Here is a 24,394-nt window from a genome sequence, read left to right as displayed (position 1 = left end):
GGATTGGCATAAATTATTGGAACAGAATGCAGAGAACCCAGAAGTAGGTCTATATGGTCAGTTAATTTTTTAAAGTGTCTAAAGGCAATGTAAAAAAAAAAGGTAATATTTTCAACAAATGATGTTGAACATTGGATATCCATATGCAAACAAAGTTTAACTTGAATTCATAGCCTGAACCATATGCAAAAGAGAAAATATTTGTTTTCTTGGATTAGGCAAAAATTCCTTAGCCATTCACCTGAAACTGATATAACGTTATACGTAGAATTCTTAGCTATAATGCCAAAAGCATAATTCATAAAAGAAAGCAATAATAAATTGTATTTCATTACATTCAGAACTTTTGCTCTTTGAAAGACACTGTGAAGACCATTACGAGACAAGTCAAAGACTGGGGGAAGATATTTCAAGTCACACAACTGGAAAAGGGCTTGTATCCGGAATGCATGAAGACCTCTCGAAAGTCAATAATAAGAAAACAAAAATGCATATTAAAAAGTAGGCAAAAGATCTGGTCAGACACTTCACCAAGGAAGACACAGGCTGACAAATAAGAACATTAAAAGATGTTCAACATCATTAGTCCCTGGGTCTTTAGGAAAATGCAAGTTATAACCATAAGATACCACTACACACTTATTAGATTGGCTAAAAACGACTTCTTTAAGTTGACTTTACCAACCATGGACAAAGATGTAGAGCAACTGAAATTTTCATACATCGTGGATGGAAATGTAAATGGTGGAATCTCTTTTGAAAATTCTTCGGGAGTCTCTTAAATTAAGTATGCACCAACCATTCTACCCCCAGGTGTTTGCTCAAAAGAATTCAAAGTTTCAGGCCACAGAAAGGCTTATATATGAATGTCCATAGCAGTTTGATTTGCAGCAGGCAAAACTGGAAACAAGCCAAATGCCCATCAACAAGTGAATGTTTACGCAAACTGTGGTTTATCCATACTTATCAAACTGCTACTCATTAATGAAAAGAAATGAAGCGTAGATATACATGCCACAACATGGATGTTATCTCAAAATTATTATGCCAGTGCAGAAGAAAGAGTGAGTATATACTGTATGATTTCATTTACATAAAATTCTAAAAACTGAAAACTAATCTACAGTGACAGAAAGTAGAGCAGTGGTTGCCTGGAGGTGTAAGTGGTGTAAGTTTCTTGAAACCAAAATCAACATGATGAAAATATTCTTCATTCCCAAAATGTCCTTCTGTCCTTTGATGATTTCTTCCACTGTCCTCTCATACGCTACTCCCCCTGCCTATATGCAGCTATAATGCTGCAATTTATTGTATGTCCATTGTACCTCAGTAAAATTGCTCAAAACATTTTTTAGGGCATATTACAGAAATGATGAAAAGCCACTCACGCCCACGCTTGGCAACCTGCAGCTTGGATGTCAGAAACAGCCCTTCGGGTGTTAGATTGGCCCACCTGGGCTGACCGTGACTTGATTCATAGCTCTGGGAACAGGGTGAATGCCCTTTTCTGCACTTGCCACTGAAAGTTCAATACATTCATTGAGCAAAACCATGTGCCAGGAGTAAAAATGCCGGGCAGAAGTAGCTGACCCCCAAAACAGCACAGCATGGCCCCCCTCCCTAGCCCTTCTCACTGGGAGGCAGGGTGCTCCAGTGGCTCTCTGCCGTTGGATTTGTGACTGAGTCCTGCAACCACCGCTTCCAAACTGTGTAACACTGTGCTAAACACCTTTGCTCTCAGAACTTCATTTTGCTAACCTGTAGAGTGGAGAATATAATACCCACCTCACGAGGGCTATTAGATAAGGATGTAGGGAATGACACATGCAGCAGGATCAATTTTGCACACAAAAAAACACATCATTCATTTATGATTATGGTTAGAACAATATCAAGAAGCAATCGTCCCAAGAGGCTGCTGGTGCCTGTGTTGTAGGGCATCCTTTCTATGTCGGAGGATGGTCCTAAACTTGCCTGTCCTCATATTGTTTCCACTTTTAACAAAATAAATACCCTTTTAAAAATTAGGTCACTTTTACCTGAAAGAATACTGTGAGTAGTAAAGCACATTCGAATATGTAAACTTTAGAGCCATTTTAAGTACAACCAGCAGAATAGACAAAAAGAAGGACCACAGTTGCTACACTACAGGGAAGAAAATGTTCCTGAGCAAACAGTCTACTGCTCTGTGCAGACTCTCACTAATTAGAATTAATTAGTACTGGTAGGGCTCCCATGAAATGCACTGAAAATGGATGGCACGTTCATCAACACAGAGTAATGATAAATGACGATGTGTTGAGTTGGGGTGATGTGATTAATAGAATCTATAGAAGTCCAGGCTGCCTTTTACTTGGCGTAGTATTTTTCTGAATGGATTCAAGAAGCAGATTTTTTAAAGCACATCAATTTAAATGAATAGGAAATAGTGGTGGTGACAGATGTTCTAAACCCTAGAGAAGTCATGCGGAAGATAATATTGCTTCCTTACACTCTTATAGGACCAACTTGTTTAACAAAGGGCTTTCACATTCTTTCACTGAACCTTCTTATTTGCCTGATGACTTAAACAAAGCTGGTATTAAGCCCCATTATATACTTGAGAAACCAAAATTCAGAAAGCTTGGGTCACTTGTCCATAGTCAAATAGCTGGCACACTTCAGAAATGGGTCTATATTTAGAGCATGTGCGGTATTTTTGTCCGCGTGGCATCTGCTACTATCTATTCTAAAAATAATATCCTGATTTTGTTTGGGAAGAACCATCACTCCTCCTCTCTTCAATCATGTAGCTTTAATGTCACCAACACCACTCATAGGTTCAGAGTGGGTTTTAGAACCCCCTACTACATGTGTCAAAGAGGGATCTCTTTTTTTTCTGGGGCTATATGTAAGTTGCTTAGCTGGAAACACAGGTCTATCAAAGGTCACCACATGTCATATGGAAAATGCCAGCTTAGCAGTTCCAAATTAAAGGAGAGTAATGCCAAAAAAGGCGGAGGGAGGAGGGAGAGTAAAAAAGGGAGGAAGGGAGAGAGAGAAAGGAGATCATCTGGGGTCATCATTTGAATCCCTGAATGTAACATCCAGTTGTGCTCAAAACCAAACCTACTCTGGGAGGCAAATCATTAGAGACTTCATGTTTTTATTTATTTTTGAGGGAGAAAGAGAGAGAGAGAGAGAGAGAGAGAGAGAGACAGAGCACAAGTGGGGGAGGGGCAGACACAGAATCCTAGGCAGGCTCCAGACTCTGAGCTGTTAGCACAGAACCTTACATGGGGCTTAAACTCATGAACTGTGAGATCATGACCTGAGCTGAAGTTGGATGCTTAACTGTCTGAGCCACCCAGGCACCCCAAACCATGAAAGACTTAAATACAGAGAACAAACTGAGGGTTGCTGGAGGGGTGTTTGGTGGGGGGATCGGCTAAATGGGTGATGGGCATTAAGCAGGGCATGAGCCTTGGGATGAGCCCTGGGGGTCATACGTAAGTGATGAATTATTAAATTCTCCTCCTGAGACCATTATTATAATATAGATTAACTTACTTGCATTTAAATAAAATTTTTTAAAAAATAGCTGCTAAAAAAAGTTATATGAACCAACAAATTCCTTCTTATTTTGTTTAATCTAGCCTGTTTTTTTGTTTCTGTCACTTTTACCTGACTAATACAGACAAGAATTCAGGTCTTTGGACCCATATTTCAGTGGTCTTCACTGCACTAGAATTCCTCCCTTGGAAAAAAATAACTATAAAATTATGATAGTTCATAGGTATTAAGTACTTTGGATATGCTAACTACCCTTCCAAATACATATATTAACTCTTTAATCCATACAACAGCTCAGGAGTTAACATGTAGAATCATCTGATGAATAAATAACCAACACACAGAACAATTAAATAGCTTCACCCAATATACATCCCAAATAAATGGAGGAGCCAGGATTTGAACATATTCAGTCTGGTCACAGAGCCAGTGCCTTTTTGAGTGAGGCTATACTTACTCTTTTTTTAAAGCTGAATTATTCTCTGACCAATATGAGGCCAGCAGTTGGGTAAATGCTAGCTTCTAGTGAGCAGTGAATAGGACACATGGATGAAGGAGGAGCCGCCCACAATCAATCTGGGTCCACTGCAGTTGGCAAAATCCAATGGGGATGAAAAGTATCTCCTTACCTGTTTTGTTTTCTCGCTGCATATTCTTAGTCACCACTAAGACATGAGACATGGAAGCCTTGATAAAGCTGGCACTCCAGTTGGAACAGGTGCATTGTATCGTAATTTGTAAGACTCCATGTTTTCCTGATGCCTCAACGTCCCCACAAATGGGCTGTGAGTACCATCGGAAGGTAACCAAACACACCAGTGTGTTAAGGCTGGTCTCTGTTACAAGTTCCCCTCTAGCCCTCCCCTGACTAGGATCCAGTGACATTCAAAGGCACCAATGAAATCCCCTCATGTCTTTTGGTTGAGCACTCCACCATGACCCCCAATGAAAACACTTGCCCACACGCCCTCATCTGCTCTCAGCTCCCCTCTGCTTGCTTGAGCCCACTCTCTTGGAGTTCCTTTTGTATGGACCCTTGCATGGTGTGCCGTGCCTCCCTCTTCTAGGACCTGTAAGTATAATAAATTTATTCTACTCTCCTATGCCTTGCTATAGTGTTTTTCCACGTCCACAACAGATTAATCATCAAAGAACCCATTTTAAAATAATATAATTGTTCTTTCCAACATACGTGTACATCTCGAGATTTTTTTTCTTCACTCTCTGCCAGGTTATGCTTAGGTTTACTTAGTCAATCCGGAGTCAGAGGAGTATAGCCTCAATTAATTATTTTGAAACAAAATTTTACATATTCCTGAATGTGTTCCCACATTTTATTTCATTTGTTTATTTCATTTGCTCTCCCAACAGATCTTTGAGGCAGGCCAGGCTATAAAATTCCCATCTATGAAGATGAGAAATCTGAGATCAGGAGATATCTTGTTCAGGGTCACCCTGATGCTGTGTAAGGGGATGAACCAGCTTCTCTTCCGCTACACCATCCCATTTTTTTGTTGTTGTTGTTTTCTTGGGTGAATTCTGTATGTTTCTCAATCTCACTTATAAAATATGACCCATTTCTATATCCCCAGGTCCAACCCCAAGCTCATAATCTTCACCTCTAACCCATTTTCTGATGTTGTCCCTGACATCTTTCTTATTTGCCTTTCAGATATTTCTATCTGAATACCTTTGTTGCCATTAACTTCCATCTCTATTTTTTATATACTGGCCTGTGGATGGACTTCAGCATCTCAAGCCATGATCTACTTTGACAATCTTTAATGGAATATGACCACCACTAACTAGTCTTTTTCCTGATACTCAGTCATTCAGACTGCTCTCCACCTTCCCTGAAATCTTCAGTCGCTCACTGCCATCCTCCCCAAACCTCCCAATTTGAACCTGCAGAATAGCAACCTGGTCACAGATGGTAAGGACTCCTAGCCCACCATTTGTAGCAGCTGATGGCATTCTTTTAAATCTGGCATTAAAAAAAATCAGAACATACATATGCATCACCTGTGTGCTTGAAACACAGAATAAGGAGAGACACTTATACACCCACATCTTGCCAAATTCTACTGATGAGAAAACTCATCAAGATGACATGACCACTGGTTGATCCCTGAGTTAGACCTCTATAATCAGAGGATCCTTGCTCCCAGAAACTGCCTCAAGGACACAGCCTTGAGTTAGTAAGTGGTGTTGGAACCATTTGGATGGTATACAGTATTGAATCCCGTTAAGGCCTCTATATAAATTTTTAAGATTTGGTGGGAAGATGGGGAGATCTATTTGTCTTGCAGCTGCCCAAGGCAAGAGTGATGGGTAAATTCCTTGCTTATTAAATCTGACACCTACCAGTCTGGAATGGCCTGCTTCTTTCTTTGGTCTCTTCTTGCCCTCCATGTGTGGAGGCCAGTTTCAGATCATACCTGGAAAGCTCCCAAGGAGGTTGTGAACCAGCATGTACCCTGGTCCCAGATTCACCTTTAAATACTTTCACTCCCATGGTGCCTGGGTAGCTCAGTCAGTTTAAGCATCTGACTCTTGATTTCAGCTCATGTCATGATCTTGCCATTTGTTGAGTTCGAGCCCCACATTGGGCTCTGCACTGACAGTGCAGAGTCTGCTTGGATTCTCTCTCTCTCTGCCCCTCCCCCACTCACTGTCTCTCAAAATAAATAAATATGCACTTTGAAAAAGTAAATAATAAATATTTTTTCACTCCCTAAGGGAGTATACTCATGAGGTATTCCACAGTCTAAAATTTTACAGTATTATAGAGTTAAGAGGAATCTGATAGATGAGGAAACTGAGCTCCACAAAGATAAAGGAGTTCTACCGGTCAGGGCAGGCAAATTATTATAACCCACAACACCAAACTTGTAGTGGCTCAGCTTAATGGTAGTCTATCTCTCACTCAAATCATAGTCTAATTTAGGATGGCAGATGTGTATCTTAGGGGCCCAGGGTCTTCTATGTGGGCCCTTTGATTCCTCTTTTTGTAACTAGTGATTGCAGAAAGAAAAGTACATGCAAAATTCCACAAGAGGTTTCAATGGGCCTAGACTAGGGGTACATCAAATCAGCTCACATTTCATTGACCAAAGTTCAGTTACATGGACACATCTAACTGCAAGGGAGGCTGAGGAATATAGTGAAGTGTTTTTGTTTTGTTTAGTTTTGTTTTGTTTTTAATTGCAGACATTACCTGGTTTATAAGTTGCCTTAAATATTTTACTTAAAAAAAAAGCCATTTAGAAATTTATGCTAGGGGCGCCTGTGTGGCTCAGTCAGTTGAGTGTCTGACTCTTGATTTTGGCTCAAGTCATGATCCCATCATCGTGGGATCAAGCCCTGCATCAGACTCCAAAATCCTCCCTCTCTTCCCACTCCCTATGGGACTTCATTGCCATATTGATCTAGCTTTTCTTTCTACTCATGTGCCCCAGTTGAGAGTTAACCCTAAGGTATTTGAAATATCGACTGAAATAAAGCTACAGTATGAAAGCTGCAAACTGTTTTCTAGGCCTCTAGATTAAATATTTTAATTCCTCTTTGATGCAACCAGCATTCCCCCATGGAAAATCGCTTCAAGTTGGCTCTTGATATTATTCAAATATTAAGCCAGAAGTTAAACTGTGATGCAAACATTAACTTAAATGCCTATGTTTTACATGGACCATATGACTTTATATATTGCTGAAGTAAGAATTATATTTCAGACTTTTCTTGGTTTTCTATGTGTATACTGGATTTTTGTAGTAGAAAAATAGAAAACAGAAAAATAGAAAAAAACCTTTATTTTTTTTCTATTGAACAAATCATCACAAACTTAATGACAATAAGAATTCATCACCATTCAGTTCTGTAGTTTGGAAGACTGACACGGTCTCACTGGGCTAAAATCATGGTGCTAGTAAGGCTACCTTCCTTTCTGGGGCCTCTTGGGGTATATCTGTTTCTTTTCCTTTTCCATCTCCTGGAATCAGTTCACATTCCTCACCTGTGGTTCCTTTCCTCCCCGTGCAAGTTCAACAACATCATGTCTCTGTGGCCATTCTTCCATAGTCACATCTCCTTCTGATCCTCTTCTGCCTCCCTCTTCCACTTATAAAGATCTTGATTATTATATTGAGGCCAGTGGACAATCCAAAATAATATCTCTATATTCAGGTCAGCTGCTGAGCAACTTTAATTCTCCTTTGCCACATCAGGTAATACACTTGCAGTTTAGGGATTAGGACACGGACATCTTGGGGACCCTTGTTCTGCCAGTTAACTGGTGCCAATAACACTGGTTATTGTATCCCGAGAAATACTAAAATGAAAGAGTGGATTCCGACTACGTATGGATTGAGACTTGTAAAGCTCTGGCCCAAATTACTGTGTACATTTGTAAAAGTGAGATGGAAAGCATGAAGAGGACAGTAAAATGTCAGTATTTGTAAAAGAGAAGGGCCAGAAGGAAAAAGCAGAAATAACGGCTTTCATGAATGCCTTTGTAAGTCTCCTGGCATTAGGAGTGTTGATTGGGCACAAGTTGGGAAATTTGAAAAATAAGTCTCTTTGTTTGGGCTTTGCCAATCCCACAGGGCATCAGTAAGACTCTTTCACGAAAATTGAAGGGAGGTAGACTTTGGCCTGGTGAGTCAAATCAAGGGAGGGAGAAATGACTGAAGCAGATAGATTACTTTGTGAGTATAAGTGATGTTCTTCTTTGGGGATCTGAGAAATCATTGGGGTCACTCTTTGGATGGGTTTTAAGTATCTTAAGTATCAGATGATGGGAGCCACAGCTAAAACTTGGTCTGAAAATGTTAATTCCACTTCAAAAAGTCCTCAGAGACTTTAAAGCATATATATATATATATATATATATATATATATATGCATATACACACAAATATATATAATTCCTCTAGAATTTAGATTTCCTTCTATGGAAGGAATCATTTCATTATTCATTATTCATTTCGTTATTCATTATTTCATTATGCTAAGTGAAATAAGTCAGTCAGAGAAAGACAGATACCATATGTTTTCACTCATATGTGGATCATGAGAAACTTAACAGAAGACCATGGGGGAGGGGAAGGGGAAAAAATAGTTACAGAGAGGGAGGGAGGCAAACCATAAGAGACTCTCAAACACAGAGAACAAACTGACGGTAGATAGGGGGGTGGGGGAGAGGGGAAAATGGGTGATGGGTATTAAGGAGGGCACTTGTTGGGTTGAGCACCGGGTGCTGTATGTTAACGATGAACCACGGGAATCTACCCCAAAAACCAAGAGCACACTTTACACACTATACGTTAACCAATTTGACAATAAATTATATTTTAAAAAAGAGTAAAATATAAAAATAAAAAATAAATTTCCTTCTATCATTAAACATGATCAGAGCAACCAAAGAAAGCATTTATTTGACTAATGCTGCTTTTGTTTCTATGTTTCAGCAGAGAATTTGGAAGTATTTTTGTTCTTGTACATTCTATTGCTTCATTAACTTAAGCTTTAGTAGCTTGCTCTGTGCATCTTTGCTTAGTGGAAATGTGGTAGCAGTAGTGAAAGCAAACTTATTTGAAAGACATCTCCCTTCCCAACTGTTGTTTCCCAAAACCAAGCCCACTGACAAGATTGAGGTATGTTTCCTAGAGAGAGAGAGAGAGAGAGAGAGAGAAGAAATTTGACTTTACAGGAGTCCATTTGAGAAACACATAAAAAGAGGAAGATCTGGAAAAAGACCTTTCTGAAGACCAGGATAGGAGACAGAAGTCTGTGAATTTCATTAGGAGCTAAGGCCTGTATACAGCTTCAGACCAATACCTCAAGAGAGGGCCAGACTTTGGAAAAGGGTTACTGCACATCATCTTTAGGGATTTGAGCAATGGCGCCCCAGCCTCAACTCTCATGCTTTAGGTATGACCCAGATGTAGCAGAACCAAGTGGGAGGGATCCCTGGATATCTCTACAGTGATTTGTGTCACTGATAACAGATAACATCTATTATCTTCAGGACCTGGATACATTCACGTGAAATCCACAGTGCACTGCACTTCTCCAGAGAATGGGAACAGCAACAATGATGGGGGGGTTGTCTATTCCCTTGCAAACCACCTCTTTCCAGCAAAAGGAAAAGGGAATGCTCAAAAGTAAGCTGATTTTAGAAAGCCAGGGGATGTGCTATTTCATGCTAGTTTATGAGCAAAGATTCTTACCTGGCTTTAGTTGCTTTCTACCCTTTTCTCCATGATTTTATTGTTAGTGACAGGTTGTCTACAAACACTACCTCTGAATTATTATTATAATTATAGTACAGCCCCTAGCTCTTTACCCACCCCCAGTGAAGGAATCAAAGTAAATGGTTACTTTGTTTTCTCAAATCTACCAGTAACACTTCTCTGAATATGTTCTTTCTGTAAAGTCACTAAAGATCTTCCTGGATTGCAGGTACAACCATGATCTCTACAAGATGGCAGCTTGGATGTTCAAACTGAATTCAGCTGTATTACATATACACCTCCTACTCCTCTACCCAGCCCTAGTGAAGGAATCTTGACCTTCTTAGGCACCAAGAACCCAGATTGAAGCAAGGAGGGGTAAAATGAATGACTGCGAAAACCATTTCTCTCTAGAGGCACGGAGAGGAGGACCTTTTGACAGGAGGTCCCTGTAAGTGTTCATAACAATAGGATTGGCTGATTTTTAAAAATAATAGCAAGAAAAAGAAAGAAATATATGGAGTATTTTGGGAATTGAATTACTCAGAAATAAGCAGCCTAATGATTTCTACTTAGTCATAGTAGATACGGGGTTCTGCATACTAAAAGGAGACACTTCAGGGTCATTATACTGTGGGGTCAATCCTAGTCTTGGTTGATGGCAAACAAAAGCTTTATATTTGCATATCAAAGGCTTTTAAAGTTCTTGTAGGTGAATGTTACTAATGTATGCAGAGAGAAGTTAAGATGTGTGGCAAAGCAGCAATGATAAAAAATTAATGCTTACTACTATGTGCCAATTACTCTTTTAAGTATTACACACATATTATCTCATTTAGTTTGGCTAATCAGAATGATAGCAAGAAATTACAAATTAAAAACAAGGAGACTTTAAGCTCATCCTTTTAATTTATGGATAATATTAAACTATTGCTATTATGCCAACTCTATTATTTTGTAAACATTTACATTATAAATTAGTAAATATTTCAATAATACCCCATATCAATGAAATTACTATAAATTGTATTGTACATATAGCTGTTAAAACCTGAATGTCTTTACATTTTTATTTAAATATTTAAAAACATTAAATAGTATGAACAGAGGCATTCATAGATAATGTTCAAAATCCAAAAGAATAAGACCTATTTTTTTTCACTTTATTCTGATACAAAATATTTAAATACAATACCCCTTTCTTTTCTGGTTAATTATTCTCAGTGACATTTTGAGATCAGAATCAGCATATAATTATTCTTTCTCTAAAACCCCTGGAATTAAAGTTGAGCTGACAAAAGAATATTTAAATCTAAGAACTTTTGAAAAATTACCTCTAAGTGAGTCAGCTAGAACGAACTTCATTTTATTAAGATTTTAATTTTTTAAAAAAATCTTTCATTCTTCAAGGTGAATAAGAGGTCTGTGATATTGAAAAACACTTATGGGATGGTACAGGGAAAATCTGTGACTACAAAAATGAAAGTACAGTTTTCTGGTATATGGAGAATGAAAGGAAACTATGATCCAGCTCCACTGACCTTCTTCAGTTTCTTAAATTGCAAAGACATTGGCTACTTCAGAGACTTCCCATAAGCTGCTTCCTCTCCCCACAATGCTTACCCTGCTCCAACCTACCCTCAATTCTTTGACTACCTACTTTCTACTTATTCTTCCAGTCGCTTCTGCAGGCAAGCCTTCCAGACCTCTCAAGCTATCTTATGCCTCCCTGGTAGATGTTCCGGTATAAGCTTCCACTTTCATAGTTTTTCATTACATCTTTAGTTTTGCAAATTTTTGTTTGTCACTCTGAAAAAATTGTAAGATCTATTCCATGAAAGCAAGAACTGTGGGGCCTTTGTTCCCTGGTGTATTCCAAACCTTCACCATGATGTCGGCAATATAGCATATGTGCCTTAGATATTTAATGAAAAAAAATGAGAAAGATAACAGGCATCTTGAGACAGGGAGAAAAGATTACGATTCATAAAGCAATAATGCAAAACTATTTTTATTTCCCATAATTATGCACCAATAAATAATATCCAAATTCTCTATTCAGCCAATATTTGTGGAGCACCAGATCTATGCCAGGAAATGATGGTGAACCAGACACCGTCTCTGCACTTAGGGTATTTGTAAGTCTGTGGGAGAAACATACGGTAAGAAACGATGAGGTACTGTTACAGGCATTACGGTAGCATAAGACGGAGTGCCATGGAAGTAGATCAGAGGGGTATCAATTCCAGTATCTACTGCTAAGTTACAAATTGTCCTGAAGGATAGTGTTTAAAACAATTTGTTTTTTGTTGTTTTTTTTTGGGGGGGGGGGAGCTCCAGTTTTTTTTTTTTTTTTGAGGGGCAGAGAGAGGGGAGAGAGGATCAGAAGCAGGCCCTGTGCTGACAGCCTGAGGTGGGGCTCGAATTCACAAACCCTGAGATCACGACCTGAGTTGAAGTCGGACACTCAACCGACTGAGCCACCCACGTGCCCTAATGTGTTATTTTTATATCTCATAATTCTGTGGGTCAGCAATTTTAGCAGAATGTAGACAGGATGGCTTGTCCCTACTCATGATGCCTGAGACCTCAGCTATAATAATTAAAATCTCTGAGGACCGGAATGACTAGAGGCTGGCCACGTACCTCTCTCTATGTCTGTTTTTCCACCCTCTACATGTTGCTAGCTTAGAATTCCTCGTGATATGGCAACTCTGTCAGGACTTCTTATGTGTTCAGGACTGTAAGAGAGGATGTTTCAAGACACGAGGAGTAAACGTTACCAATCTCTTACAATCTGGGCCTTCAGTCAAAGTAGGCCTGAATGAGATGTGTATCTCAAATTTCTATCATATATCCTGGCAGGGAACAGGTGTCAAACACCTTGTGGCCATCTACAATCCACTGAACTACCTAACTCCGGCCGGGGCATCAGGAGAGGCTTTGTGGAGGGCACAAAAATCTCGGCTGACACCTAAAACAACTGTGAGTTAGGATGAAGAAGTGGAGGGTGGCATAGGGGAGGCATTTCAACCAGAGGTCAGTAGTGCAAGAATGCTCACAGTTTGGCCAGAGATGGGTAGAACTGTGGCAGGAAAGGAAAGGACGGCGTAGTGGTGAATGATAAAACTGACTAGAAAAAGAGCAATTCATTTATGAAAGATCAAACATGTCTTCTCTCCACATCCCCATTTCAGTGATAATGGTCAGGATGAAGGTAGTAAGTAGTGCGTAATGGGCAGAGGAGAACGGATTGAGGAGCGCTAGTTCAGAAAGACAAAATGTCGAATCCAGACTCTGACACTAACTATACTGTCCTTTTTTTTAAATGTTTTTTAGTTTATTTTTATTTTAGAGAGAGAGAGAGTGTGTGTGTATGTGTGTGTGTGTGTGCGAGCAGGGGAGAAGGGAAGAGGGAGAAAGAGAATCTCAAGCAGGCTCCACATTCAGTGTGGAGCCAAAATGGGGCTAGATCCCACAACCCTGGATCATGACCTGAGCTGAAATCAAAAGTTGGATGTTCAACCAACTGAGCCAGTCAGGCACCCTTCTTACTGTAGAGTCTTGGGCAAAATTCCATGAGTCACACTTACTACAACTCTAATAAGATGAATCATTTCGGGGCGCCTGGGTGGCTCAGTCGGTTGGGCGTCCGACTTCGGCTCAGGTCATGATCTCACAGTCTATGGGTTTGAGCCCCGCATCGGGCTCTGTGCTGACAGCTCAGAGCCTGGAGCCTGTTTCGGATTCTGTGTCTCCCTCTCTCTCTGACCCTCCCCTGTTCATGCTCTGTCTCTCTCTGTCTCAAAAATAAATAAACGTTAAAAAAAAAAAGATGAATCATTTCTCTTCATAATGATATATCATATTAGCTCTTTTTATAGCTAACATTTATTGAACATGTGAGATATTGGCTAAAGGTGCATATTATCTTACTAACAACCCTGTAAAGTAGGTAATTTCATTTCATTTTATAAGAAAGGAAACAGACATACATAGGAAAATTCTTTTCCTGAAGTTTCCAAGGTTTCAGTGGACCATGAAGCCAGGCAGTCTGGTCCCAGAGACACCGTCCCTCTCAGCCAGTTCTTCATGCCTCTATGAAGATAAAATGAGATGTCCATTCTAAAAGTCAACCTCGGAATGTAGCAACCACTAGAGATATTCAATAGATAACTTTATCATTTGAGTAGGATACCTAATTCCTTTTTTTAATGTTTTTATTTATTTTTGAGAGGGAGAGAGAGAGAGAGAGTGAGCGAGCTCACACAAGTCGGGGAGGGGCAGAAAGAGAGGGGAATCCATCATCTGAAGCGGGCTCCAGGCTCTGAGCTATCAGCACAGAGCCAGATGTGGGGCTCAAACTCATGAACCATGAGATTGTGACCTGAGTCAAAGTCAGACACTTAACTGACTGAACCACCCAGGTGTCCCAGTATTTAATTCTTCATAGCATATTTTGAAGATTCATAGGAGCGTGTCTAATATTACATGCAGATCCCTGTTCAAAGAAAATTCATTACTGTGCAAACTCAGAAAACCATTCAATCGGCATTGAATGCCAACTCTGTGCAAGTCTGTTCCAGCCTATGATGTGAGATGTAGGCATACAGCAGCCGGAATCCCTGCTCTCAGTTCACTGCAGTATAACCTAGGCTGTGAGTTCCATCAGAAACAGGCTCTGAGGCAAGGATTCAAACGTAAATAGTTTATTTAGGAGACAATCCCAGGAAATACCTGCAGGGTGTGAGAAACAAAGCAAGGAAGTAAAAACAGAGCCAAGAAAGTTCATTATCTAGCAATTACCTCTGGGCAATAGAACTTTATTCCCTCCGCAGAGTGACAAGAACTTCAGTTATCCCAAGCAAGGGGCAGGGAAGGTGGGGTACCCATCCCTTGACTTCCTGTCCATCATTGGCTGTAGGCTGCTTCCGGGAGCATTAATTCCCTAGCACTCAGCCTACCTTGCTCTTGAGCCAAAAGCACTTGGGTAGCCAAACAGCCCTCAGACCAAGAGTCAGAGGTGTTCAGGGTTAACAACATTCTGTGTGTGGAGGCCACCCTGGGCCAAGGGCCTATGGAAGGGGTCCTTGCAGTGTCTGCAATGATAATTACATCAACAAGAAAATAATGTACATTAGAATGTGATAAATGCTCAGATATCGTAAGGACAAATGGATGTTACAAATTCTCCCTGTTGAAAATAAGGGAAAAGGGGGCACCCAGGTGGCTTAGTCGGTTAAGCGTCCAACTCAGCTTGGGTCATGATCTCACCGTTTGTGAGTTCGAGCCCTGCATCGGGCTCTTTGCTGTTGCTGCAGTCTGCTTCAGATCCCCTGTCTCCCTCTCTCTGCCCCTCCCCTGCTGTCACTCTCTCTGTTTGTCTCTCAAAAATAAACAAATAAACAAACAAAAAGAAAATAAGAGGAAAGATCCCCCTTCCTTTCTTAGAAAACTTGCAGTTGGATTTCTCCCATCATGACATACTATTTTTGAAAGCAAGTCTCAAGTAACTTTATCTTTATTATCTCCTCTGTCTCTACATACAATCCTGTACGTGGAAGAACTTGACGGCATGTGATGTATAAACCCCTACCTATTCCACATCTGTACTGTGAGCATGCATCATCACAGGCCATGGGACAGAACTGGGCTACCCTTGGGACGCTGGGAATCTTCAGACCGCGGGAGAACAGGAGTGATCTCAGGTGAGGAGCAGCTCACTGACCATCAAACCTGCCTGTGCCGCCTGCACTCCAAACCGTCCGAGACCTTAACTGAGCATTTATAAGATAGGGAAAGATTAAAGGCTGTGACACTTCAGTCACACTAAGAAAATTACGAAGGACATTTTGTAGACTAGAGAGATGTTTTATGTCCACAAGAAATCAAAACCTGAAAAGGACAGTTAGTTCAGGCAAGAAAAAACAATAAGGATACCAACAGTAAGACAGAAACTATTTGAGTACCGAAATCTCTTTCACACCTTTCCTATTTTATTGGGCTGGTTTGTGTACTCTCCCAGTAGGCTCTGGTGCAATTAGCATTTGAAACACATGATTTATTTGTTCAGCCATAGCTATTGGTGAAGGATTAAGCAGTTCTGATTTTATGGTAGCAGGCAGGGACACCTGGGTGGCTCAGTTGGTTAAGCATCGGACACTTGATTTTGGCCCAGGTCATGAGCTTGCAGTTTGTGAGATCGAGCCTTCCATCGAGTTCTGTGCTGACAGCACGGACCCTGCATGGGATTCTCTCTCTCCCTCTCTCTCTACCCCTCCTCTGCTTGCTCTCTTTCTCTCTCAAAATAAAGCAAATAAACTTAAAAAAATAAAATTAAAAAAAAAAAGAAAGTAACAGGCAAAACAGGTCGATGTATATGATCCATAAGCCATGCGAATAGAAAGTTGAATGCTAAATTAGAGTCTATGATTTGTTCTCTCTGGGAAAATCCATCATAGACTTCTGGTTTCAGTAACTTTATCTTTCACATTTGAGGTATTTCACATCTAGTACTTTTCAAGGGCATCATAATTAATTCAACTTTCATTTGTTTGTGGTACAAATGTTTACTGGACTCTTAATAGGTGCCAAGCCCTACACTTGACTCTAAGCATTCAGTATTGAAAACACCGGGACCTACTCTCAGTAAGTTAAATAATCAAACAAGTAATTAAAAGCAAACAAACCATCACAGCACAATGCAGTAAGAACTTCACTGCAGGATGATTACTAATCCAACTCAGCAAACACATACCAAGCCCTTCTTTGTGCCAAGCGATATGTTAGATGCTCACGAGGAAACAAAATAAACCAGCGCTTTTGCTACTCTCTTACGCAGATCATCTAGTCCCAAGACGTAGTCCTGTTCATTCATAATTCAACGTATGTTCTAGGGTGTGGACAGACTACCTAGAGATTGAGCTCTTGGATCTGTAGTCACAGGTAACACCAATTGCTCTTCAAACAGAATGCAACTAATGCAAGGCATTAGGGTAGGGTGCATGCATATCATGAAGGATCTCCACAGTAATTATTATCAATGTCTTTTTTAAGAATTTTAAATGTATTTTTATGTCATGATTAAGCACAATTAATTTAGTTTCTTAACATGGTCATAACAGGAAAGAATTGTTGCTATTTATACTTGATCCCTTTTTAACTACTTTGAAGCCTGCATAAAGTTTGTTCTTTCTTGTTTGTTTACTTGTTTTTTAAAAAGAATTTCCGTATTGCCATATTTCAGAATGGGAAATGGCAGATAGGGTTTGGCTCCACATAGTAGATCTTCTGAAGGAGAATTAAACTGCTTTTCAATGCATCTTCCAAAGAATTCTTTAGATCATTTCTTTAGTTTGTCATACACTCATCCCTTTATACCTTGTGGCATCTATTTTGGAATATGGGGCTTAAGCAACTCCCCCTAAAAACGTTTCTATTCTTTTTAAATAACTAGCAGAACACACAATCGTGAAGTATCTTGGTATATGAGTTTTTTCATTATTAATGGCATATTGAAAGGATTCATCTTCTGTATTTTGGTGTCAAAGTCAAACAAATTATGAATCAAATGTTAATGGATGTTGTAGACATTATAATCTCTCCCAATGCCTTAAGATCTTGGTATACGTTTTGAGAAAATCAAGTGAACAGTATAAATGTGTACTGATATATTCATCTTCAGTTAGAGTAACTTATTGATCTGCCATTAGTATGACAGAAAAGATATTCATGAGTCAGTGGTTAGGAATGCCTAGGCTAGTAGTTTGCATATGCGAAATTGGTAAAACAAAATGGTGGTAATAAGACAGAGCAGAGACTGGACTTGGGTCCCCTCATCCTGAACCACAAAATCCAGTGTTCCTGGATAGCTGAAAGTCCATGCCCTTTGAGTAGCATATCTTGCAGGGAATCGGAAGCAGGATGCTTACCTGAAGGACAGTCTACTGCAAAGACTAGTGAAGATCCAACCAAATCGGTCTGCGCCAAGGTGGACCCCAGCACTGACCTTTCATGGACTCTCTTTCTCATTATAATACTAAAAATCACACCCTGGGGTGGAGATTTAACATGCTAATTAGATTTACAATACACGTTAAAGCATGACATTTACGTGCACAGGCACCAAGGACTCCCCACCTCCACACGCTTAATGACGCTTAAATGACAATGACGCTTAAATGACACCCCTTTCCTGCTTCAGTCTCTTTAAAAATTTCCCAGCCTTTGTTCGGGGGACCAGGCTGAAGACCCCTTTCCTTTGCGCTGTCTCCCTTATGCTCCAGCATGCGTCCCAGTAAAAGCCATGTCTGGAACTCTGGCCTCTAGTTAATTTCCATTGCTTGGGGAGCCCAAGGACCCACGTCAGTTACAGATGAGTTACAGTGACTGTGAATGACTCCAAATTCCTCAAAGATCCCCTACACTTCTGAGATCCAAAAATCAGCCAATGTCTGATTCTTATGTATGGTCAAACTCAGCACATTCTAACCATCACAGATAGAACCATTTAAGGAAAATAAAACACAATGTTTTAACTGAAGGAGAGAAGTCCTAAGATTGAATTACGCCCCGGTAAGAAGTTATTAAATCAATAGCAATATGCTGACAACACTGGTGTCAAGTTCCGATGGGATGTGACTTAACAATTCCACCTGTCTTCCTTAATTTATTCGCGATCTAATTCTTATCTCTGATGTTAATTATGGCATTAAAAAAAATCAGATTTTCCACTTGAACATTCTCTATCTTTCGTACTTTTGATTAGGACAAAATCACCCAGCTTGAGAACTGCTTTTCAAGAGTTCACCATACACTATGGAAAAGTAGAAAATAGGTTAAGTTTTTACTTACTGGTAAGATAAATACACTTGATTATCCCTGGATGGTAACCTACTTACAAGATCAAAAAGAGGGGTTCCTGGGTGGCTCAGTCGGTTAAGTGCCTGACTCTTGATTCCGGCTCAGGTCATGATCTCACCATTTGTTAGATCGAACCCTGCCTCAGGCTCTACACTGCCAGCCCAGAGTCTGCTTGGGATTCTCTGTCTCTGTCCCTCACACTCTCTCTTTCTCTCTCAAGAATAAATAAATGAATTTAATTTAAAAAAAAATTTAAAAAGGCTCAAAAAAGAAATGGGATGTATGAAGTTTAACATTGACCTTGTCTGAATATTGAATATTGAAACAAAGTGAGAAAATTAGGACTTGACTTTCTTTCACTTTTGAAATTTCCTAGGCTGCTTAGGAGAGGGAAGATCAGAGAGGTGGTAAGAATCTGAAGCTAAGCCAAGGTAGATAGCACAGGGAAGAAGGAAGCTAAGGGTAAATTATGGGAATTAAGAAATATCAGGAAACAGTGACTAAAACCTACAGTTGAGACACTGGCAGAATGTGCAGGCTTTGGAGATCCTGGCGAGAAAGTACAGCCTGCTACTCCCACCCCACTCTGAAGCCCAGGGTACTCGTGTTCTTGCCCGTGACGTAACCATAAAGCCTTAGGCACATTCAGGACAGTGATGTGGGAGGTGTATTGGCCCTTTGGGGCAGGGTAAATGGCAGTTAACTATGACAGAATCAGGAGCTCTACTTGCTAATAATTCTTTATGACATTTAGTAAATATCCTTTGCTTCTGCCACCGAACATCCCTTTTAGGTTTCTTCTTTTAAAACAGTACTCCAAATTTCCTATGGAAAGGGACTTTACGCCTACTTTCATGCCATGCTAGAGGATTTGGGAGATTTGCTTCAGCAGACAGCTTTAATTAGCCATAGTAATTAGTCAAGGGATGGACACATGGCACAGCCAGGAATCGTGAAACAGGATGGAGCTTTTGCCAGGAATCCAGAGGAAAAAGACTCCCATCTCTTTCCCCCTGCCCTTAAACCCGGTTGAATGTGACAGTAACTCCTACAACCAACTTGCCCCTCGTGGAAACTGAGAACAGAGAAATACATGGAAGAAAGCATTGCTGAGCTGGGGAACGCAGATAAATAGCATGGGACAAGGCCTTAGGTTCAAGCTGCAGCTGAAATCAGACTTAGCCCAGGACTTTTCAAGTATATGAACAAAAAACAAAAAACATTGTTTTTATTAAGCCAATTTCATTAATGCTAATGCATGGGCCTCTGCCTAAAATATAGCAAGTTTCCGCAGCATAGCAGAAGAGATTTAGAATCATACACAGTCGTGTGTAAATCCTAATTCTACCAATATAACTCTGGGTAAATGAATTAACCTCTCTGGAATGTAGTTTTCTTTTTCTTTTTCTTTTTTTTTAAGGTTTTTTTTTTTTTTTAAATGTGTATTTTTGAGATAGAGGGCATGAGTGGGGGAGGGACAGAGACAGAGGGAGACAGAATCTGAAGCAGGCTCTGAGTTGCCAGCGCAAAGCCCGACGTGGGGCTCCAACCCACCAACCTTGAGATCAGGACCTGAGCTAAAGTCGGACGCTCAACCAACTGAGCCACCCAGGAACCCCCAGTTTTCTTATTATATACAAAGAATAAAACCCAAATGATCAATAAAAAGCCTATGGAAAGCTTCTACATTATATGCCGCATAGTAGGCCCTCAGTAAATGATGGTTAGTGTTTTTTGGGTCTTGGTTTTTTGCCTATACCAGAGAAAGAACGAATCGTTCTGAAAGGTCCTCGTTGGCATTAATGAAAAACGAAATACAAATTGTCAGGAAAAAATCAAAGATATAAAAACACCTTTTACTGATTTTGTTAACTAAACTCAGATGTTCTAATGCCTACCAATTATATGACTTTGGGAACATCATCCCACGTTCATCACCCTATTTTAGCTGTTAAGTGACTGGATATGGAGTTCCAATTCCTCTTTTAGTTCTAAACCTCTGAGCTGATAGTTCTTAAATGCAATAGTTACAAATGAATAATACGTTAATCAACATGCTCCTTACATGAAAATAGAAAAGCCATAGTTCAATTCTCTTTACCTGGTTGGTTACCCTGAGGTAATGATTTAGATAGATAACTTTAAAAAAAATCCTCTTTTGAGATTATAAACTCTTTAAATATAACTTTGGCCTGCTTTCTTTCCTTCCTTCTTTTCTTTCTGAATAATTTAGCCATTAGGAGGGGGCAAGCCAGGGAGGTGTCAGTCAGGGTTGGGGACACTGGCACCCATTTGACAGATGTTGGAGCCAGAGCAAGATGAAAAGGGTAAGTGGCCCTTGTAAGTGACCCTGGTAGGTTGTTAACAAACCTAAACAGGGCGAGGAGAGCATCCACATAAGGGGCTAAGAGGGTGGTGACAGTGGCGATGGGAGATTGGAAACATGGGGGGACTGAATTCGCTAAGTTACAGATTGAAGATTTGGGGATCTCTGTTTTTCTAGGGAAGAGAGTTTCAAATATGGAAAAGGAGTGAATTAGAATGAACACTTTGTTACAGAACGAGAATTGAGGACATCACTTGAACTCGTGTATATATGTAAATATAAATATATAAATATTATATAAATATATATATACTTAAGTGTGTATATGTATTTACATACACACTTCCCCTAACTCTGTCCACTGAGAAGGTCTGGAGTAGTGACCATCCCCCAATAGCAATAAGCACATCTGGTGTCTAGATCTTGGTTTCTAGGTGAAAGGGCTAATTTTAAAGCTGGGGCAGAGGATAGAAAGTAAGCCTGGAAAATCTTGAATCAGAAAGAAGACAGTGCTCAAGTGATGGAGACATATTAAAAGAACAAAAAGAACAAAAAAAAAAACTGACTTAAACAGATTAAGTGGTCGCATTTAAGACAATTTGAATATCAAAATAAATAATGACTGTAACAAATTAAAAGCTGTTTAAAAAATAGGAATCCATGAAGCCATCCTGCTATAAATAAATGAATACAAATGAACTGATAAGAGAAAGCATTTTGTTTGGCATAATTTCAACTAATAAATGTAGAGTGAATGATAGAATTAGAAAATCACAATTTGGCATAGTAATATTAATTCACCCAAGCCATATCAATGGATGCTAAAATGATTAAAGTTTATGAGCAATGGGAATTTGCATAGTCTCAAAGTACCTCTCTACAAAATAGTAATCACAAAAGGGCACATGAGTAATTTTACATGGAGAAACACAGCAGATGCCACCTTAATCAAATGATCAAAGTTAACATCACCAGTAACCAGACAAATTAAAATCGTGTTCCACCTAATAGGATACAGTGAAAAGAACACAACATTATTTCTCTGATAATCTTGCCAAAAAAATGTATAACTTACATCTAATCATGTGAAAACATCAGGCAAAATCCCAATTGAGGAACATTCTACAAGGAAACTGGCTGTAATCATCAAAATATATTAAGATCAGGGGCACTGGGTGACTCAGTCAGTTAAATGTCAACTTCAGCTTAGGTCATGATCTCACAGTTGGTGGGTTCGAGCCCCATGTTGGGCTCTGTGCTGACAGCTCAGAACCTGGAGCCTGCTTCAGATTCTTTGTCTCCCTCTCTCTCTGCCCCTCCTGCACTTGTGCTCTCTCTCTCTCTCTCTCAAGAATAAATAAACATAAAAAAATTTTTAAAAATATTAAGATCAGAAAAGGCAAGCAAAAACTAAGCCATGTTTCTGATTAAAGTGCATTTTTAAAAATTGCAACATGTGGGGCACCTGGGTGGCGCAGTCGGTTAAGCGACCGACTTCAGCCAGGTCACGATCTCGCGGTCCGTGAATTCGAGCCCCGCGTCGGGCTCTGGGCTGATGGCTCGGAGCCTGGAGTCTGTTTCCGATTCTGTGTCTCCCTCTCTCTCTGCCCCTCCCCTGTTCATGCTCTGTCTCTCTCTGTCCCAAAAATAAATAAACGTTGAAAAAAAAAATTAAAAAAAAAAATTGCAACATGTTATATACCTGAAACTAATGTAACATTATGTGTCAACTATATTTCAATTAAAAAGAGACACAAAAACTGCAAATTTCAACGTGCAACTTTGGTTGAAACTCTTGGGAAAACTGGTGCTATTCAAACACCTTCTGTAGATTCTATGGTGATCATGTATCACTGTTAATTTTGATGGTTGTATTATGATTATATAGGAGAATGTCTTTGTGCATAGGAATTATACACCAAAGTATTCGGGTTAAGGGAACATCACACTGTCAACAAATTCTTAAATGACTAAAACCAAATTATTTATACTGTTCTTGTAACTTAGTTATCTAAGTTTGAAATTATTTCTGAATTAAAATTATTTTAATAAATAACCAATTAGAGTTAATTAAATATCACAAAAGCTAAAAGTTGGAGACAACTGAAGTGTCCATCAAAAAAATGAATAGACGAAGAAATTGTAGCGTATATACAACATAATACTACTAGGCAAATAAATGGAATGAACTACTGATACATGTAATAACACGGATGAATCTCACAGGCGTTACACCGAATGAAAAAGGGAGACACAAAAATATAATTACTGTGTTTTTAGATACTACTGTGTGATAAGAAATCCTAGAGCAAACAAAACTAACCTATAAAAATAGAAATAATATCTGTAGTTGCCTGGGTCTCGAAGGGTGGAGATCAGGAGGGACTGGCAGCAAAGGGGCACAAGAGAACTTTCCTGAACGATGGAAATGTGCTATGTTCTCAAGGATGTTAGGTACATGTACACCATCGTCAAAATTCCCAAGTCTGAGTTTTATTGTATGCAATTATATCTCACTAAGGTTAATTTTAAAACAAAATATTGCTGGTAATAATAAAACAATAGCAACTGAGAAAACAAAACAGCAAGTAAAATATCAATAAAAATAAACTTCAAGACGCCTGTTCTCTTTGGAACTATTTTTAATAAACAGCCATGAGATGGTAAACTATCTGTTTCTTGAAAATCAGCTAGTAAGTATAATAAACTTATTAGTATCTAGGTTAGTTTTGTCTCTTAATTTTAATGCTATATTTTTAATAAAATCCTATACAAAAACAAAATTTCTCAACCAAATCACTACATCGTGTAAATTTGTTTATTTAAGGTGTCCCTTATCCTAATAGTTTAACTTTAATTAAGCGCTGTTTAAAAAAAAAAAAAAAAGTTGGGGGATGACTGGGTGGCTCAGTGGTTGAGTATCCGATTTCGGCTCAGGTCACGATCTCGCAGTTCGTGAGTTTAAGCCCCAGGTCAGGCTCTGTGCTGACAGCTCAGAGCCTGGAGCCTCCTTTGGATTCTGTGTCTCCCTCGCTCTTGGCCCGTCCCCCACTTGCATTGTGTGTGTGTGTCTCTCTCTCTCTCAAAAATAAATAAACTTGAAAAAGAATAAAAGCAATTAGAAAATGTTGTGTTTTGACAGCAGACAACTCAATTAGCAAACGCCTGGGTTGGAGTGGTGAGGGAGAACTCTGTGGCTTCCTTATGCAGATCTCTAAATTATTTGAAACGTTTTGTACCAAAAGCTGTATCATGACTCGAATGCACCTGAACACAATTCACCTCTTCTTCCCAAACCAGAAGCTTTTTCATTTGCTACAGGACCAACATCTTTGAAGAGCAGTATATCAAGCATTCAAGGAGACAGTGGTCGTTCTAAAAGAAGTACATAGTGTCCGAAAAGGGAAGCGGGTTTGTGCGATGT

This window comes from Lynx rufus, unplaced genomic scaffold (assembly GCF_022079265.1).
Source record: "Lynx rufus isolate CCGP_SWC_20201006 ecotype Redwood Valley unplaced genomic scaffold, mLynRuf1.p SCAF_3, whole genome shotgun sequence".
In the NCBI taxonomy this organism is placed as follows: Eukaryota; Metazoa; Chordata; class Mammalia; order Carnivora; family Felidae; genus Lynx; species Lynx rufus.
This window is presented reverse-complemented; position numbering follows the sequence as displayed.